We start from the raw sequence: 6,983 nt of genomic DNA, 5'->3' as shown, positions 1-6,983 counted from the left end.
CTTCCGCTTGCCCGCGACGCACCTGAGGGGGCTGCAGGAGAGAGCCCGGCCCCGCCCTTGCCTGCGTACTCGCGCCGCGATGGGGCGGGGAATGGCATCTCCCCTTCGCAGCACAGCCTTGGGCGGTGGCGGGCACCTGTTCCCCAGTGAAGCTGGAGGCGGCGGCGACATGCCTCCTTGCCCCGCGTTTCTCGTCTACTCCTATCCACCGGGTTCTCTCTGCTGCCTGGAAGGGAACTCTCCGCCGCCTCAAGTTTGTTGCTGAAGCTGCCGCCGGCCGCCTTCACTTACCATTGGTCAGGGCGCGCTGTGGAGTGGCACGTCTGTCCCCCCAATCTATCCCACCCACCCTGAGGAGAAAAAGCCCGAGGAACCCGGTGGATGGGAGCGAGTCAGCTGTTTTCCTAATCGCTGTAGCGGCATCCCCCGACTCGCTCGCTCGCTCGCCTTCACTAGTGCTGGTAAACTTGAGGCATCTTGGTGCTCGAGAGCGGGGGCGGCCGCTTTATTTGTCTTCGCCCGGACAGGCTCGGACGCACCATGGCGCCTCCCACGCAGAGGCTGTAATCAGAAAAGGGGGTGGAAAAAAGCCCCCTCCGAAGCTGCTCCACTTTTGTCCGCCCGAGCTGAGAGCGAAGGAGACGCCGCTTGTCGCGCCCGCAGCTCTGCTTAACAGGTGAGGAGCGTCGAGGCGGGAAAATGCAGGTGCGCCGCTTGGCCAGGATGGGGGCTGAGTGAGGCTGACCGTGACTGCAGGTCGTTTAACACCCCCATGAAGTAAACTTAAGGCACGGTTTGGGCGGGAGACAAAAAGTGCTGGGGCACCTCACGAGTAAAGAAGCACGCTTCAGAGTGAGGCTTCTGGCTTACGGGGGGCATCGTTTGCATGTCAGAAAAAGCATCGCATGTCCACCACTGACGTTCCTACCAACCTTTTCAGACGACCACTGAACCTATATGGGGCAGGAACTGTAGTAGCTGCAGGCTGAATAAGACGTGTTTCCCTTTTTCTTTTTGTGGTAGGCACATGATAGGAAGCCACAGTCCACTGACAAAATAGACAAGTATGCCATCATCATCACCCATGACTTGTGTGCAGTGTGTCCTTCCTACCTAAATTTCACATCTCAGTAGTGTGTGAACTGCTGTCATTTGGCATGTACGTTTTGTAGGCAGCATGGAGCAACAACCTGGGCATCTTCAAGTAAAGTGTCTGTTAATCTGATAAAGTAGGCTTTTGCAGCTCATCCTCTAAGGACTCCTCCCTAATCCTCGCCCCCCCCCCCCCCGGCAGCTTCTGATGTGTCACACTTTCTGGTTTTGTAGGTGAACACAGTTAGACTTTGGCAACTTAGCCCTGGGTTTTCAGTGTCTCCCCTCTCCGCAGGGACATTTTCTTTATTTAGATGGAGCGCCTTCAAACAAAGCCTTGTTTTGAGAGCAAAAACTCCTTGTCCCCTTCTCTTCAACCCTCCCTTCTCAAGTTCGTGCAAGAATTTCTTCCATTCACCAAGCACTTTGCATTTCCAGAGGGGTGGGCTGGCAGTCTGAGCTGTTTTGTTATTAGTTCAGCACTGAGTTTTTAACACCTGACTAACTTAGCATCATGTACACTATAGCTTTTCTTCACTCTAGAACTGGAGACAGACATAATGTTTGACTGTACTTTTAAAACATTATTGGTACCATGCAATCCACACATATTTTAGCAAAAGGGCCTAAAAGAAGTGCTTAATTTGTGGAGCCATTGGTTCAGCCTTGGATTTTTTTCTTCAGTGCTAGGGCCAACCAAGGCATTGGACATGTGAAGTAATTATAAAGAACAATGTTTTGAACATATGCAGAGTGTCTTCCTTTATCTGAGTAATCACAGCCTGTCCCCATATAACAAAGTTTAAGGAGGTTGGCTACTGGCATTGGCAGAGTAATTTCAAACTGCCTTGATCCCCGGAAACTCTTTTTAGAAATTAGGTTCTCTCTATATGTTTTGTAATCTGATTTTCTGCAACAACACAGGGCCTTTCATGCCCACTAATCCTCACAAACTGAACTAATATTAATACATCAGTTAATTAGAAATTAATTAGAATGCATATTTCATGCTAACTGTGGCAAACTTAAATAATTTCCTCACTCTGTTCCCACTACTGAAGACAAGTCACGAATTGTATCCCTTTTCCTAATCCTCCCAATGCCCCTCATTTGCTTAGATAGTTAATAACACTGATGTTGTTCATTTAGTCTTATGAAAAGGATAGACAGGATCAAACAATACAACAGCTATTAGAGTTGTTATGCATTCTACAACTGCATCCACACACAGAGGAAAGTATCACAGAAGGCATGGGGGAATCACAAGGTTGCAGAAGTACAAAACAACAACACAACTTTAGAAAAGAAACCCAAAGTGAGAGGGAAGTCCCAAAACAGCGCAGTGAGGACTGAGCATGTTCAATGGGCACAGAATGCTGAGTGACTGTTGTGGGGAGGGAAATGGAAAACCGGGAGTGGGAATGGAATGGAGTATTCTAGAAAAGAGCATGGCTGACTAGCTGGAACCCTGAACGGAGCACTCCACTCTGCAAAATTTTGTTGCAGGTACCACTTGCTACAACTTTAATTGCTATGAGAGTGCTACCAAATCAACAGGCTTTAATTACAGTTAGCGTCCTTTCACAGGTAGCGTTAATCTCTGTATTCACAACATAGCCCTTTGCCAGATACAGAGTTAGGAAATAACTCTGTGGAATCATACACAAAATCAAGAGTTAATGGAATGCTTTCCATATTTTCATGGTCATTTATAATTGGTGCATGATTGCATCAACAAGTGGGCTGGACAAAGCACAGAGATGGATGTATCATGGTTTCCCAGGATGGCAATAACTTCTCATTCAAATGAGCAGTCAGTGTCCTCCCCAGCCCCATGGGTGTGCTGTACTTGAGCTCTCACATATTAGCTAAGAAGACCGCTGAAGTGTTCCCCTCTCTAAGCTGCTCTTTGGGGGTGGAGTTGGCTCATGCAGATTCAGAGGTATCAGAAAAGGAACACAGGAAGCTGCCTTATATTGAGCCAGATCCTTGATCCATCTAACCCAATATTGTCGTCATTGACTGCTAATGGCTCTCTAGAGTTGCATAGATGCTAAAAAGAGAAATCAACTCTGGTGCTTGATAGACGTATTAAAAACTATTTTATTCTTAAAATCCAAAAACTCTCTGCTTTGGATTTTAAGAATAAAATAGTTTTTAATACATCTATCAAGCACCAGAGTTGATTTCTGTTTTTAGCATCTATGCTTATTGGTGCGTTTTTCCCCCTACATCGGCATACCATATCTCTAGAGTTGCAGATAGGAATTTTTTCACCCATACATGGAGATGCTAAGGATTGAACCTGGGTCTATCTTCATGCAAAGCATGTAATCTGTTGCATTGAGCCCTGGTCCTTCTCTATGGCCTTAGCTAGACCTAAGGTTTATCCCGGGATGGTCCCTGCCTGCTCCCGGGATATCCTGTGTGTCATTTACATGAACAGGGATGACCCTAGGACAATCCCGGGATAAACCTTAGGTCTAGCTAAGGACATAGTTGTATAGCATGTTGCATAGTCTGGTCTGGTCAGGTCAAGAACCTCAAGCTCTATTCACTTGGAGGATTGCAATCAATACGGAATAAACATTTCCTTGTTTGTCAGCCACTTGCTCATGACACAAATCAAGTTTGGGGGCCAACTGTAGGGAGAAACACAAGGTTTTTCTCACACAAGGCTGCAACAGTAAAGCAACACCAGTAAGCTTCGTCTTTGCCTTTTTAGCTCTCTGGGGGGAGCAAGGGCACCCTGATGGCTGGCTGCATGCAGTGCTTCTAAAAGACCGAATAAGTGCTCCTTTTGTTTAGTAGTTGAACTGGGTCAAAGAAAAGAATCAGGGAGAAATGTCAGACTCCATTCAGCTTTCCTCTTTTTGAAAGTAGTTGGGTCATTGGCAAATCTTCAGAGTATGGGGTTCTGCAGTTGTGAAGTCCTACCAAAGAACCTCAACTACACGGTGTATCACTGCTTTAAAAAAATGGTAACTACAGTAGTTGGTCATCTGTAGAATGGAGGAGAATTTTTTTCTCCTGGACTTCAAAGCCTGCATGGATTCTTAATTCTTCTGTGTCTATCAGGAGCAAATTGATGTTTGCATCAATCCTTGTATAATTTCCTACATCTGTGGGAATGAATGAGTTTATGGTAATTTTGGAATCTAGGTTCCTAGGCATCTGTCTATCCAGACTTGTTTCACTTTGGTAACACTGGTTGTATGAGCCATTTTTCTTTTGATGATGATGATGATGATTACATTTCTATACTGCCCCATAGCTGAAGCTCTCTGGGCGGTTAACATAAGAATGGACTTGTTGCTTGCTTCTACTCTCTGTTAGTGCCAGTTATAAATAGGGTGTGCAGACAATTGATATGTGTTATGGTACAGAACTGAAGGTGCCTTTGTAATCATCCAGGGGGCCAATCCATGACACACCCTCTTTCCTTCCTCCCTACTTATTATACTTGGAGATCGAAGTTATATAACCCAGTACTACATGGAGTGCAGTTCAGTGGGAAAGTAAAGGGCCAGTATGCAAGTGGTGTTGGATTTGAACTCCGGCTACATTTTCCTATGGAAAAAGGCTGAAAGGAGCTACATATGTTTAAGAATGAGGAGAAATAGCCAATTAGAGTGACTGGCATATGTTCTAGTAGCCACAGTTAGGATAACTTGTGGATGTGATTGTGCTTAGATTACAACATATGAGTAGGCTGGTACTGTTGGATTTTTTTGACATTTCAGTCTGCCTTAAAACATCATCAGATGAGCGTTTTATGGCACGCTCATGACTGGCCACTCATGGATCTCTGTAGGACATTTTGATGATGCCGTGTTTCTGCTGCGCATCTCCCACGCTTTCTGTCATTTTCCCCACTTCAAGATAACTGGAAAAACAGATTCTTATGGCTTTAGCGCTAATTGGTGCTACTTCCTGCACGTGCAGGAGAGGTTGTGCCATAAAAATGCCCACGTGATCGTTGCTTGGTTCCTCTTTCTTCCCCATGTGAAGAACGAGGAAGCTGCTCAACCCTATTGTGGGACAGAAGCAGAAGGCAAAGTGATGGTAGGGAAATGTGACTCCCCCCATCTGATGATCAATGAATGTCAGACACTTCCCTGCTTTCCATCGTGTTATATGGACTCCAGCCCACATGCTACAAGTCAGTGGTGGAGCTCCCACTGATTTCATTAGATCTAGTTTCTACTGTGATTGATAGCATACACACATTAAGAATATTCTTAATATAGAAACAGGTTACCTTTTATAATATGATGTAGATTTTACTGAAGGCCTGACAAAATGTGGATTATTGTTGTAAACCGCCCAGAGAGCTTCGGCTGTGGGGCGGTATATAAATGTAATAAAATAAATAAATAAATAAATAAAATATAAAAGGAAATTATAATCTTTCAAAGATCCCTTTGTTTAAAACAAGTTTGATATTTTTTTAAAAAAAGTTAGATTCAGAAAATTATTGCCAGTCAACAGTATTTGATCCACACTTTTTTTTCTTATTCTTTTTTTTTTTTAGCATTTCAGCTGGTTGGCTGAAAGTGGCCTGTGAAGATTTTTGTGATGGGGAGAAATTATTATGCTTTTTATGTCTAGGGTGGTGGGTGGATATGATAGATAAATATGAGGTAGCAGAGGGTTGCAGTATTTCTTTTACTGGAAAGAAGATTTGCTACAAGAAGCTGGACTAAGCACAGCAGCCCTATAGTGTCCATCACTAAGAATAGTCCAATGAGAACAAGACTATGTCATGATGTCACATGATGTCACATTCCCTAGGGCGTTCTTGGGGGGCAGGGGAGGGTAGAGATGGCCAGTTGGAGCATCCACCTCTTCTTTTTTTCTTTTTAGCAAGAATGGCCCTGGGGGAAATGGTACGTCATGACATAGCACCACTGCGGATCCACCCAGGGGCTTTCCAGTTGTCAAGAAAGCCCCCTGTTTTTGCAACAGAATTAGTGGGCCCACTGCTTGCGAAAGGGAATATTTTTTTTAAATATGGACAGTGGTATGTAAATCTACTTAATAAATAAATAAATAAAATACAGGAATCAGTGAGTGGAAGGGAATCAGCGGGGTGTAAGTGCCCCATTGGATACTGCCCATTGTCAGCCACTGCATGTTTTTCCAGAGTAATTTTCTATAACAGTGGTATATAAACATGTTTATATAAAAATGAAATAAATATATTAGGTTCTGTTCTGGGGTGCACATCCTACCTTCATTTGTGCTGAGGTATGTCCAGTTGATTCTAGTAGAACATCCATTAGTGCACAAGATTGCATGCCTTTGTCTACATGCTGCTCAGCTCACATGAAATGTAAATTCAGCCTGTTTTTATCAAAATTACTGAGAATTCTTAGCTAGGTTCATGAAGGTCAGTTAGATTGGAAACAAGGCTAGTGTACTGCCTTGAGAGTATATGTTGTTTTTCAGCATCTTGGGAGGATTAATCATGGAGAAGTAAAAGTGTAATGTTTCTTACTGTTGTCTTGTGCTTGAAAGAAATGTACCCATTGACTGAGCTCTGTTTTAATGCAAGACTGAAACTGAAAGCTGGCTTCGGACTTCATTTCCCCTTGTAAACACTCCTGAACGCTCTGTAACACAGTTCAGGAAGAGAGCATACATAATTAGCTATGTGTGTTTTTCATGATGTACATGCAATATGGGATGTAAACAACTGGTATTAGCAAAAGAGCAAACTGAGTAACCAACATATCTGTGCTCTTGTGCTGCTGAATTTCTTGTTTACATTTTTCAGGCTCAAGTTAGGAATGCCAGCTGATAGTGCTGTCGAACTTTTAATAATAGAATAAGCAACAAAATAAAGGTCATATTTTCTCATGGTGCAGATTCTAAAAATATGGGCACTC

At 43.8% G+C, this 6,983-nt stretch overlaps 1 protein-coding gene across 1 annotated transcript in view; it reads left to right on the top strand.

The window, feature by feature from the left end:
• The first annotated feature begins 596 nt into the window (after positions 1-596).
• MEGF10 (multiple EGF like domains 10) overlaps positions 597-6,983 on the top strand; it is a 120,149-nt gene continuing 113,762 nt past the window's right edge. Inside the window, exon 1 of the mRNA XM_063129466.1 lies at positions 597-676. The gene's annotated coding sequence lies outside the window, so the exon portion shown is untranslated. The remainder of the gene's footprint in view (positions 677-6,983) is intronic.

This window comes from Elgaria multicarinata, chromosome 6 (genome assembly GCF_023053635.1).
Source record: "Elgaria multicarinata webbii isolate HBS135686 ecotype San Diego chromosome 6, rElgMul1.1.pri, whole genome shotgun sequence".
Lineage (NCBI taxonomy): Eukaryota > Metazoa > Chordata > Lepidosauria > Squamata > Anguidae > Elgaria > Elgaria multicarinata.
Note: the sequence above shows the minus strand (reverse complement) of the source record. Positions and strands in the feature narration are given on the sequence as shown.